Source organism: Leptosomus discolor, chromosome 5, assembly GCF_034619465.1.
Source record: "Leptosomus discolor isolate bLepDis1 chromosome 5, bLepDis1.hap2, whole genome shotgun sequence".
NCBI classification, from domain to species: Eukaryota; Metazoa; Chordata; class Aves; order Leptosomiformes; family Leptosomidae; genus Leptosomus; species Leptosomus discolor.
This window is the reverse complement of record NC_141395.1, coordinates 37127456-37140458: the sequence shown is the minus strand read 5'-3', so window position 1 is coordinate 37140458 and position 13003 is coordinate 37127456.

Below are 13003 nucleotides of genomic sequence, written 5' to 3'. Positions count from 1 at the left end.
CGTCACTTGTGGCTGTGTTTTTTAGTTTGGGTTTGTGGGGGCCTTTTTTGTGCTATTGCTTTAGTTAAAAATCTAATGTAAAGGAAACTGAACTATTAATAATGAATATTAGATAAATTTTTTCTTGGCAAAAGGATCCCATCCAATTTGTTCATATTATCGCTTCTGCCATGAAGAGCAATTTTGTTTTATTATGGCAAATATCTAAGACTCTATTTGAGTTCACATTTATTAACAATGCTACATGTACATCATTTCAGTAAGAAATATTCTATTAGACATATTTCTAGTTTACTTCTTTGGGCCATACCTCTTATTTCTTAAGGCAATTTCCATTCTGAGCCAAATTCCCATTAAGGTGACAGGGAATATTTCTTCTCTCAGGTGTTCATCCTCCACTGGCATGTCTGAAAGCCTCCAAGAAATGCTGTAAATGATGTGACTAATTGCTTGGTCTCATTCTTTCTCCTTTTGAGCTTATGGGACTTGCTCAACATGTCACTTCATAGCATCAGTGCCTGAGAGAAAAGGGAGTGACTCCCAGAGCATGCGTGCTGTCTGAAATGGGGTGTAGGGGATTTAGACCCATGCAGGGATTTGGTAGTCTCTGTTTCTGATGGTCTAGTTCTCTGCTGATATTTTCTTTCCCTGAAGCAGTTCTCATGCTCTAGCTACAAAACTGCTGCTAGGTCACTGTCACTAGCTCCCATGGCACTTATGGTATTAGTTGCAATCTTTTACTAGGTGATAACTGCCCTTAGAAAGCAGAGTTGTGCAAAGAGAAATCAACTATTGGGCACATAGAAGCCAGCATCTAGTGAATACTGAATAGTAGATCAAACTTGGGCTTGCATAGACCCATGGGCTGCTGAGTTACCTGTGAAACTTTTTTGAACGTGTAACCTTATTCATAGAGGTGAGGAAGTAGCAATAACTACTGCAGGACCAAAGAGGGTGGGTTGCTTAAAGGACGTCAGTATCTGAAAGGCTGCACACTTTTATACGTAGGCATAAAATAAGCAGCAAACGGGGCAAAAATCTATGAAGTGATTTATCAGTGTGAGGAGAGGTGCCCTTGAAAATCCTACGGTTGGTACGTTTCTTGAAGTCTATTTATCTTCTAACTATCCTGCTTTTCTTGACTTTTCCTTGAGTTTAGCCAGCTGTTTTTCTTTTTGGCACTAATTTTGGCTGGATGTTCAGATGCCTAGTAACTTTTGTATCTCAAATATTCATCCATGTACCACTTATATTTTGCCTGCTGCTGTGAAAAAAGCTTTCAAATGGCTTTCTACAGGCGTTGTATAATTTAGATGAAAAATGAAACTTGCTGAATGCCACAATCAGTTTTAAGTATATAGAAGAGTTGCTGATAAGAATGACCTTTTCAGAGAAGGACTTTTCAGGGAGTTCCTCTTCATCCATGAAGCTTGTTAGAGACCTCATTATCCCTTTAAAATTAATGATAAAGATTAAGAATATCTTATTGATGCAGTAATAATAAGCCTTGATAAAGATTGATAATGTTGTTAACAATAAGTTTAATAAAAATAATGAGCACTTGATCGTCAAAATAAAGATATCTTTAAAAATAGTTACTTTGGACACAAACACATCTAAGTTTCTAAAGATGTCCTGAAGTCCATCTTCTCAGGCTTTGGCAACCTGGGTAAATAAAGCTGTATTATATACTGTACAAAACTCTCTGATGTTGGTGTCAGCACTTCTCCTTAGAATGTATGTTTCAGGAGCTTTGTGATACTCAATGGCAAAAATTCACTGTGAGTTAAAGGTATGGTTTCTCTGTTCCAATTATTAAAACACGGCTGTCAAGGGGGATAAATAGTCTTTTTAAACACAGTTTATAAAGTGTGATATGGCCATTTTATCATTATGTTTTAAAATGTTTAACTAATTATGACTTTAAACCAGCCTTCATTAAAAAAATATTCAAGACCGTGAATATAACTCAAAAACCTGACATAATTGCTTCTGCTATTTTGTTTTGGGAGGAATGTCACTCACCTATTTAACTACATATACACTATGTACTAACTACAGTCCTTTTCCTTCATAAATATTCCTGATACATCACAGTTGTGGGTTGTTTTTCTTTTTAATGCTGCTTATCTATATGTAGAAAGTAAACTTACAATTCCTTCAGAACTGTGCAAGACAACAATCCTCATTTTGAAAGCATCTACTTTTAACTCGCTTTTGTATAGTTTGCTGCTGTATGCTACACTCAGAGACTAAACCAGAAATTAATCTGAACAAGCTATTCATCGTGAACACGTCAGCTTCCATACTTTCTTATGGATTTTAAAGAGGTATTTTGCGCTACATTATAAAACAAAATACTCCTCTTCTGAAAGAGCAAAGAAAAAAATGTTCTTTAAATAGTGCTGTGTTGTCATAAAATGTGCTTACTCTCAGAGAAATTCACTTACTTTTATTAACACCCATGTTTTTATCATATGATGCCTTCATGAAATTTCTCTGCATTTGATGAAGTTCCACTGAAGTGAAAAGGTCTGTGCTGATGGCTGGGGTTGGGAGGCAAGGGCCACTTTTACCAAATTTATCTGCCAAATCCCCACTGAATCCATATGGTGTGATGAAAGGGACACCTGAAAAATCCCCTGCTCCCTTTTCTTCTCTGTTGAAATGTGGGTAGAGCATCCGTCTTATGGAGATCTGAGTTGTGTTTCCAGATCAGCCTTTAAACTGTTGAATGGGTCACTTTCCTGCCTGAGTGACAGCTTTTCTGGTGGATAGAACAGGGGGGAAAAATGGCAGTAATGATGTCCCTTATAGGTGCTTTGAGATTTAGGGGTGAAAATCAGAACTGGAAGGCATAGGTGTTGAGACATCCTTCTGTATGTACAGATACTGTAACAACAACCCGCATGGGGAAATACAAATTTTGGCATTCTCTGCCGTACACAGAAAATGAATACTCTTAACTAGAAAGCTGAACATAGTCTCTTTAATCTGGGGTGGCAACCTATGTGGAGAGATGTGACAGGGAGTGTTTACACTGTTACAGCCATATGATGGCTTTAGGGAATGAAGAGCTTAACCTCTCCCAAAGCTGAAATACAGCCACACGATTGTATAGTGAAAGCACATAGCATCAGTGGAGGAAATGAGCTTGCTTTTAAAGGCATGTTAAATTAAAGGTGTTGTGAAATCAGTGAACTGACCCTTGAGTTGGGGAGAGGGAAAAGGGAAAGCAGAAGTGTTTTGTGCCTTGGGGGTAGGAAGGAAGTTATTGTGACTATAAGTGTAATTCTTAGTGTTTAAAGTTTTCCTTTCTGCTTTTTTTTTTTTTTTTTTCTTGAAGGTTTTATTTTAAAGCCTTTTGATTTAGGACTAAATATGAGCAAATTGTAACAACTGATGTCAAGTGCTTTTGGTGGTAGTGGGATCTGAAGGGCAGGTAGAAGCGGCCTCAGCTAACGACACCATCAAAGTGTCTGGCTGTGCTAAATATCTGTTAGGCCATTTGAATAATATCTTATCTTCATCTATCAATATAAGGGAGGTCTAAATGCCCTCTCTGGCTTCATTCTTCTGTGTCAAGTTATTTTATAGATGACTTGTGATAAACGGTTGAGACATGGAGAGATGTCTCTCTCGTAGCTGTGCTTTTGTCCTGGCAGGTGCTCTAGAGTGTTTGGGGATAGAAGTGCCAGCAATGCTGAGAGGGGTTCTTCACTTACTCACCACAACACATGCACAAATTTCATTTGCCAGAGTTGTTCTGGGTTATTAATAGGATAATTAATCTGTATTTTCTCCTCTCATTTGCAAACAGAGTTTTTACAATGAAGAATTGTGTTGTTAGCCCGTGGCTCAGGCCTAAGCAGGCTGTTTGTTAGTGCTGAAGTAGATTAGTACCTTCATCCAAAACAAGACCTAAATCTTCTCTCTGCTGAAGCTATGCATAGTAGTAATATTTCCACATGCAACGTGGATGTGCCACTGCAGACCTCTGTAGCTGGTTAAGGACAGGCAACAGGAGTTGCTGAAAAGTAAGAAGAATGTAGCATTTCTTACAATTATAAAAAAATTTTTGTGTTTTTAGTATTGGCAGTTGTGCAATTAACATGCATGCAGTCCCACAGTTCATTTGCAAACTATAGTGGTAACATTGGCCAGTGAAAATCTGTAGAGGGCAGTTTAATCTGCACTGAAGATCGATGAGATTCTTTGGGGGACACACGCATACAGGCACTGCTCCTTCTGAACATTTTCCTCTGAGTTTTGAGCAACGAATTCTCTCCAGCTGGGGACTGCTCTTGCTCAAATTTGTAGGAGACCAGTGGAAGCATTAATGGGGCTGTGGTGCATTTCTGCTCCTGATGATCATAGAATGGTTTGGGTTGGAAGGGACCTTAAAGCTTATCTAGTTCTAACCCGCCCACCATAGGCAGGGACACCTTTCACTAGACCAGGTTGCTCAAAGCCTCATCCAGCTTGGCCTTGAGCACTGTCAGGGAGGGGGCAGCCACAGCTTCTCTGGGCAACCTGCGCCAATGTCTCACCACCCTCACAGTGAAGATGTCCAGCTGGCTCATGAGGATGAGCTGCCATGTGCTGGTACACATTTGGTGCCTGGATGGCACAAAGTTAGACTGGGAAGAACAGGCAGAAAATCTGGAGAAAGTCCTTGACATTTCCAGTTCAGGGAGTAATCTGCTCTTTTTTGACTGTAGTGTAGCATGTGGAGCACATGCGCCCATACTTGTGGGCGTGCATGTATGGTGTTGGCCAGCAGTGCTTGTGTCCATTTGAATCTGTCTGGAAGGACAGGCTCTCTTCCTTCCAGCGTGGATCCTGTTATAATTACTTGTGTGCTTGTGTTGGCATTAAACCCTGCTGCTGTGATATGGGATATTGTCAAAGAATTTACACGGAAGGCATGTGGCTTGGGAATTAATTCCAACACCAAAATCAAGATTTATCTAAAGTAAGATCGAAAGTCTGGATGGTGGCTGATTGCCCTGTGCCAGCATTTGAGAAGTAAAAGGATTCTTGATGTTTCCTTTTGCAGAAACTTACCCTCCAGCAGTTTCTCTCCTTTCAGCACTTGCTCGCTGTGCAAAAGCCCAGTCCCTCTCCAGCCTGACCTTCCTTGTGAGCCTGGAGCTATAGCTCTGGAGACCGCCATGTGCCTGCACGATGGGAAGTTCTTTTTCTTTCTTATCTTAAATGGTTATAAGGCCAAACTCAATCTGGTATTAAAGAGGTGATGTCAAATAAACTCAAACAAATATTGAAAGATAGTGGATTTATCCATGTCCCTGCTATTTTCATTGCTTCCTTTACTACAACAGATGAAGCAAGCAACTAAAGAATCTACTGTTTGTGTTATAGCTCTAAGACTTCAACTGTAAAAGATCTGATAGAAATGTTACAATGCAATTGAAAAAAAGATTCAGTTCCCTTATAATTCTTATTAGAGACAGTTGCATTCTAATGTGCCTGTCTTTCGACTGCTGCTTAATATTGTTTAAATCAAGTAGCATTATGACAGTGGTAGCAATATAATGGGAGGGACTATGGGCCCAGGTTGTTAGCATACAGTATTAGAAATAGACTAATCTGATTAAATTTTAATATAAAATAAATTGCATTTGCAATTTAATAAGATTCTGTTGCTGAGCTGATACTGTTCATCTGTAGCATGCTTCATAACTGATCTTTATGCACAGTTTTATTTAACAACATGGCCAACCGGAATAAAAGAAGCATTAATGGAAAAGTATCTGTGATTGTAACTGTGTATCTTTGAATATTATTTTCATAGATTTATTTACTTATTTTTCTTCTTAGATCTTGTGCCCTTGATCTCATGAATACACAGTTTTCACAATACATCTGATATTTGAGTCATCAATGCCATCAACAAAGCATCACCTTGAGCTAGGAAAATGCAAATTGAGTAGAAGAGCATCAGCTGGTCCTGATCTGTCCATGCTGCAGTATACATTGTCCCACATTAATGGTTTTGCAGAAACGATGCTTTTTAGAAACAGCTTTTCCACGAAAACTCCAAAAGAGTGACAATGATAATCTCATTAAAAAGACTGTGATTCTCGTCTTAAGATTCTTAAGCTGGAAATAGCAGTGAGTTATTTCTCATCTGTGATCCTTTTGACTGAGATTCTACACAAATTCTAAGTTTTATGGATGCTTGGTGAAATACAAGTTTTAAGACAGGCAAAATCCAGAAATTGACAACACTGTGTGGCTAAAGCCCAAACGGAGCTGATGTGCCCACATTGATGTCCTGCTTCTTGCACCGACAAATGCAGGTTCTTTCATAACTTGTAGGGCCATATAACCAGGTTCTTTGGCAATTCCCCTGCTTATGCTGATCAATGCAATTGAAAATTTTACCCTGTCAGCAACATTGACATAACTGGTAAAAATTAACCAAGCACCACTACTTTTCCTAGTTGCATTTAGAAAGACTTTGCACTGACTTGGAAGAAAGCAGAGTTAAGACTTAACTATTTCTAAGAAATTCTGATTGTTTGAATAGTGTACTTTTGACTTTTAGTTATATACTCTGCAGAGCAAACGTTGGTAGGAATGGCTGTATTCAGAGAGTACCAGTCATAGCTAAATCTAATTATAAATGTTGAAACTCTGTTTCAATACCAGTAAGTTAGTTTAGCCAGTAAAATGAAAATCTATCAATACATTTTTTTTTTTTTGAAAAACACAGTGTTTTTGAAGGTTTGTATTGGATAACATCCTTTTTTATGATGATCTTAGTGTTTTTTCCAGATGCCCATTTTGTCAGCTCCATCACACCCTGTATATTTGAACTTATCATATCTCAGGTTAAATCTACCACATCAGTTGCAGTGATCAAAAAAACTTAGTGCCTGAAGCCAGTTACGAATGCCGCTGTAGCAAACCTGTCACCACTGCTTATTCAGGCTGGGGTGCGGGGAAAGCTTACTTGAGATGTGCAGCACAGACAGTCTAATTTGTTTTTTTGATTAAGTCAGGGTAATTATTTTTTAGCTTTAATTTATCATAATAAAAATATATAGTAAGCAACATCTCATATTTGAGTACAAAACCACACGAGTGTATGTATTTTCATTCCACTAAAAAAAAAAAAGTATCTATGAAGTACAGCAGTTGAATATCAATGTGCAGATCTGTCACATTTTTCATGAACTTTAGGTGACAACTTATGTTCAAGACAATACAAAAGCCCATGGCTACTTTTGTTATCCATCTACATTGAAATTTCAAATCTACAGTATTCTTCTAGTTTTTTACAGAAGTTATACAAAATACTTAACGCTAAATATATGACGGCTACTAAAACTACCTTCCTGATTGACTGGAAAAATCACCGTTTATTATATCTACCACAGGATCATTCATATCTGAGTCAAAAATAGTTTATGCCTATAAAATTTCATGTGAATATACACTTCTTCTGTTACTTAAGTGCATTTCATTTGGGGTGGTGGAGGGCAGCAGCACTGCGAGCGCCAGCAACCACATCTATTTTACCTTGCTCAAATAGGAAAATAAGAAAGCTCTGAGGAATGGAATGATTTGGAGGAACCTCGATATTGTCTTCAAATACAGTTTTGGTTGATGACTTCATACCTCCTTGGTTTCCTTATGCTTTTTTTGATAGAAGTGACCTTCTGGAATGAAAGTTGACTGGCATAAAAATATGTGCCCTGCTTTAATACCACAAACACCCGGTTTTGCCTGGTCTTAACACCTTATTAAAAATAAATTTAAAAAAATCCTCAAACAACTTCAAAAAAATTATACCCCAGGATTACATACAGATTACAGAACAGCCTGACTTGATAACTTGATGTCTGACTTTCTTCCTAAAACCTGTGATCAATATTTTGACCACAGCTATAAATGTTTGCCAGTGCAGCTTTCTTAACATACCAACATCTACTTTTGCCAGTTTACCTTTTATATGTCAATTTAATTGGCTTATGGAAGATAAAATCTTAACTGGTGATGTAAAATTATTTTGTGATGTTGGCACCCAGTGACAGTTGTAATGTAAACACATGGTACTTGGTGCAGTGTTTATGAGTTAAGTTCTGCTTGATAGGATGGAAACCTGCATCCTTTTCTTTGAGAAATTAAAAGCTGTTCTGAAATACTAAAGCGATCAGTTGAGCAGCCATATATAAACGTTCAGATCACTCTCCTGTCCCTCTTCCCACCTAAATATAAGTGCTTACATTGTTACTCTACACACAAAACTATCCATGATTTTGATAATTTGTTAAAAACCCTTACTACTTATGCCTAGATTCTTGGATTTATCATGCTCTGAATTTTTTTCGTCCTTCAGTTGTAATAATACCCTTTTCTGTTTGTCCTGCATTTCCATTATTTCACCTGCTTTTTTTCCTGAGATCATCTTGATCCTATTGAAATGTGGAGCAAATTACTTGTCTTATTTTCATGACATGATTTGTCCTATGCCTAATAGGAAGGAAAAGCTGCTTCTTTCTTTGATGTCTGTCTTAAAGAAATACTCAGCTGAAGAGCCTTTTTTCCCTCCCTTTTCCTTTCTTTACACCATCCATCCAGCTCAGTGTGACTCTATGCATTTATCTGTTATCCCTGCAAGGCATGACTTATATGACTTGCATTTCAGTTCTGGTGACTAATGTTTTCTATTACTAGCTGTTTCTTATTTGTCCCTTGTTTCTTTCTTGACATAGTTATTTGCTCACTTCTGTCTGAAACTTCTTACCACACTATAAACTAAGCTATTTTCAGATTCTAAGTGATGGGAACTCCAGATAGGACCTTCGAGTTTACATCTCCCATATTTGAATTCCCAAGTCTGGTTGCCTTTGTAAAATAAGATAACTAGTTAATGAGCTACTTTCCTTTTAATATAAGATCCTATGCCTTTATATTTAAACTGTGTGTAGTACAGCTGCCAGACAGGTAAGAGGATGCTGCCTCCTACCCCACTCCCACTCCAACTCTGTCTCCTTCAGCTCAAGTCTGGAAGCTGTATGTCTGGTTTCAGTTCCAGTGCACCAAATTCAATCAGTTGCAGAAGGTATAATTAGTTTACATGAGAGGGTGCATGTTATGGTTATGTTTTTCCTGTTCCCAGACTGGTAAGACCACATATGAATTTTATTGGTTTGGAGTTCAGGGCACTCTCTGCACACTTCTTAATAAACAGAAGTATTTAAAGATGAAGTGCAGCTGTTTAGATTCCTGCCAGCATTTCATTTTTATTTTATGTCTGACAAAGACACACATTACTTCTGTTAGTGGAAACAGGCAGTGAATTTGTCTGAGGGATCAGTGCAGATCCATCCAATGCAGCCTGTAACTGTAGCAGAGAAACAGCATTGGCAATGAGACATGAATGCTTGAATAAGAATAGGAGGTCTGTGGGGAAGGATCAGTAAAATATTGATTTTAATTAGTCCTACCAATTTCTTAAACAATCGCAAAAACTTTTTAATGAAAAATTGTTCAGCTTTTCTGACTACTCTTGATACAATCTGAGTAAATCTAGGCTGCTCTGATCATTCCAGGCCTATAATTTATCTGTAGGTTACAGGACACATGAACTAATGGTTTAAAAGCAAACAAGGTGTGGAATACTACAGAAAGAGGGAAGTCTGAAGGTGAGCTTTGCAAAATTAAAAAAAAAAAAATAAAAAAAAATTCCCAAGTCTATAAATTATGGAGTGTGTTTTCAAGAAATGCTGTTACTGTACTTTGTGATGCTGTGTTTATTGAAAGCCATAGTAATGAAAGTAGGCAGCCAGTGATGCACTGAAACCGAACAATCATGGTAGGTCACACTAAAACCCAGAATAAACAGCCCACATAGATTTTAAGTATGGTGTATTTGAAAGGCTTTTCTCTGTGGATGATGATTGTGATAAACACATATGGGTCATTATTGGAGAGCTGAAGAAATAATGGTCCAGCTTTACATTTACAGTTCAGCTCAACTATTGTAGAGGAACCAGTAACAACTCTTAACCCCTGCTGAAGCCTAAAGTGTAACATGAAATCCTGATAGGGATAACAGTAGGAATGTACTGAAGTTCGTAAGCAGATTTAGCTTTATCCTGCCCTAGATGCACTGGCTTGGTAGTTTAGATTGTTCACATACTATTGTTAAACATAATATTTGAAATTCATCAGCCTTCTTGCATTTAAAATTAATATATGCTTTTTAAGGGTTGATTATAATAGGACACAAAAAAATTAATATGGGAAGTAAACATGGCTCGGGAGAAATTTATTTTTAAGCTTGAATGAATACTCTCCTCCCTTTTCCTCCCCTCCCCTTTTAAATTATTTTTGTCGATTCCTCAGCTATATCCATGCATTAATCAGAGTATCTAAAGAATTCATTATTGTACAAGACCATGCAGACTGTGTGAAAAATACAACACTCCATCAATTTTATTGTTACATTACACAGACGTACCCCAGCTACTGTAAGATTTTCTTTGCTAATGTTCTTGATTTGCTAATGTCTCTTGTATTTTATTTTGTTAATAGGAAAAGGGAAATTGTCATCTGAAAAATTCTGTTCATATTTGTTTACAGTCTACCACAGTACACAAAATGCTTTCCATCTAAAAATGACCCAAGATAATTAGGAACGGAAAAAGCTTTATTTTTTCCAGGAAATAAAAGTTTGGCATTTTTAACTGTAATATCTTGAAAACAATCTTTTCTATTTGCATAGCTGTATTCTTCTATTTAGGTACAATTTGTGTGTTGTCATTTATTTTTCAAAGTTTGCAAATATCAAACAGTCTCCTTGTAAGTATTTGGCTTCTTTTCTGACTTAGAGGAGTTAGAGATATTTATTGTCTGACATGACACATTAAAAAACCCTTGGAAGGATATTGACTGTGGTTGCTTTGTAAAATAGCTTGATAGCTCTTCCTTTGAAAGCACAGGAAGAAGTAGATATTATCAAGTTGTTCAGTGCAATAACTCATTAATAAAATACATTTAAAATGGAATGAGCCCTTAGGTGTCTTTGTAAAGGAAGAACTGTAACTGTTTGGGAAAGGTACGCGATAATATTATTGCTGATTCTAATTTAAGGAAAGACCGAAACTATTATTTCTGTTGAACCCCATTTCTGCCAGGATGTTGATAATTCTAATTTATTTCTGTGCTCTGGAGCATATTCCTTTAGCCCCAAGACAAGCAGGTGAAGCTCTGTTTCCTGCAGGATGAACTATTACTTCGAAACATTTTGATTCTTTTTCACTTTTCACCCAGGTATTGCATCCTGCAGATGTATGTGAACGAACTAGCAAAGAATTAGGCAATCTTTCATCATTTACAAACAATGCAATGCTGCTTTTTGCTGTGAGTAAGCACTGGCAGAGAACTGACAGGCTTGAATTGGAGTGCTACTTGGGGAGACCCTGTGCCATCCTGATGGTTATTAAAACAAGGATGTCAAATGCACTACTTGATTTCCTGACCTTGAGGGGATTGAGGATCCTGGGCTTAGGCCAGCAGCAATGGGGCAGTAGCTAACGATCTTCCAGGCTGTTGCAGAAGTGATGATCCAGACCTATGGTGCTTAGGATGGTCCTAATACTTAAATCAGACTCGATGGACATAGCCTGAATATTTTACGCATCCACCAGTGTTGATGGGTGTTACTTGTCTTGGAGAGCAAAATCAACGTTTCTAGAAGAAAAGTTTTTAAGGAGGAGTTCATGTCTGAGCCATTTAGAACGGACTGTTGTCTTAGTGGGAGTACAGTCTTTTTCCTTTTTTTCCATTTTCCTTTTTTCCATTTTTGGGGTTTTTCCCCCATTTTTGGGGTTTTTCCCCCATTTTTGGGTTTTTTTTCCCCATTTTCCTTTTCTATGTTTTTTTTCCCCACTTAACCTTCTTAGCCCAAAGGGAAGTTGGGACATAAAGGCATCTCTTATGTATTGATGAAGTTTTTTTTCATTCAACATTACCTTAATTTCCTTCTGCTGAAGCCAATAGAAACTCCCTGGAGTTATTCCCATGCTGAGCCACCTGTATCTTCTAAATGAGAGAAAAAAAAAAAAAAAAAAAAAAAGAAAACAATCCATGTTTCTCCTCAGAATGTTTTACTGCCAATTTCCATTTTAGTTTATTTCTTTTAATATTCCTACTTTAAAGCTTTATTGGCTGAGCGGTATGATCTTAGTTTTTACTGAAGTTTTTACTGGAAAACTAACGTGATACTGCTCAGCCAATAAAGTTTTAAAGTGATTTAATGAATTTTTAAAGAACTTAAATTATATGATCCCATTAGATTTTGTGACAGTAATTTGAATTTTTGTTTTATGGTATAGATAATCTAAATGTTAAAGGTGTTTGTTTGGGTTTTTTTAAGTAGGAATGTAGGAGTCGTCGAACTGAAACTTTCCTCTTATTAAGAAGGTCTGCCTAAGTGCAAAAACAGGTAAATATATAAATGGAAAAAGTCTGAAATCAAATATAGAGGATGTGAAAGTGATTAAAATAATCTTGGAAGTTATTAGCAAAATCATCACTACAAATAAGACATTTTAACACTAATTTGACCTACTTAATTCCTGCATTAAAGAAAAAGCTACACAATGCAAAAATATGCAAAATATTTCTGCCTATATGGTGTGCTTATTACCTTCCGCCTTTAAAGATTTCTTTTTCACCAAAGCTGTATCACAAAGAAATAAGGCAGTTCAGATGATCACTTGCTGTTTTGCTGATTTTTGTGAATCACAGAGGATAGACACCCTCTTCTGTTGGTATCAGAAACTGTTGGGTGTATTTGGTACAGAAAAGTAAGCATTTAAATTATAGCAGAATTCTGAAAAACATTACAAATTCTGTCCTCATGGATAACGTGAAAGCTGCTGTCACCGTTAGCTTCATCTGGTCCATAACATTGGAATTGTTGCCTCCAAGAGTATTTTTCCCTGTTTCTGCTTACATTTTCTTT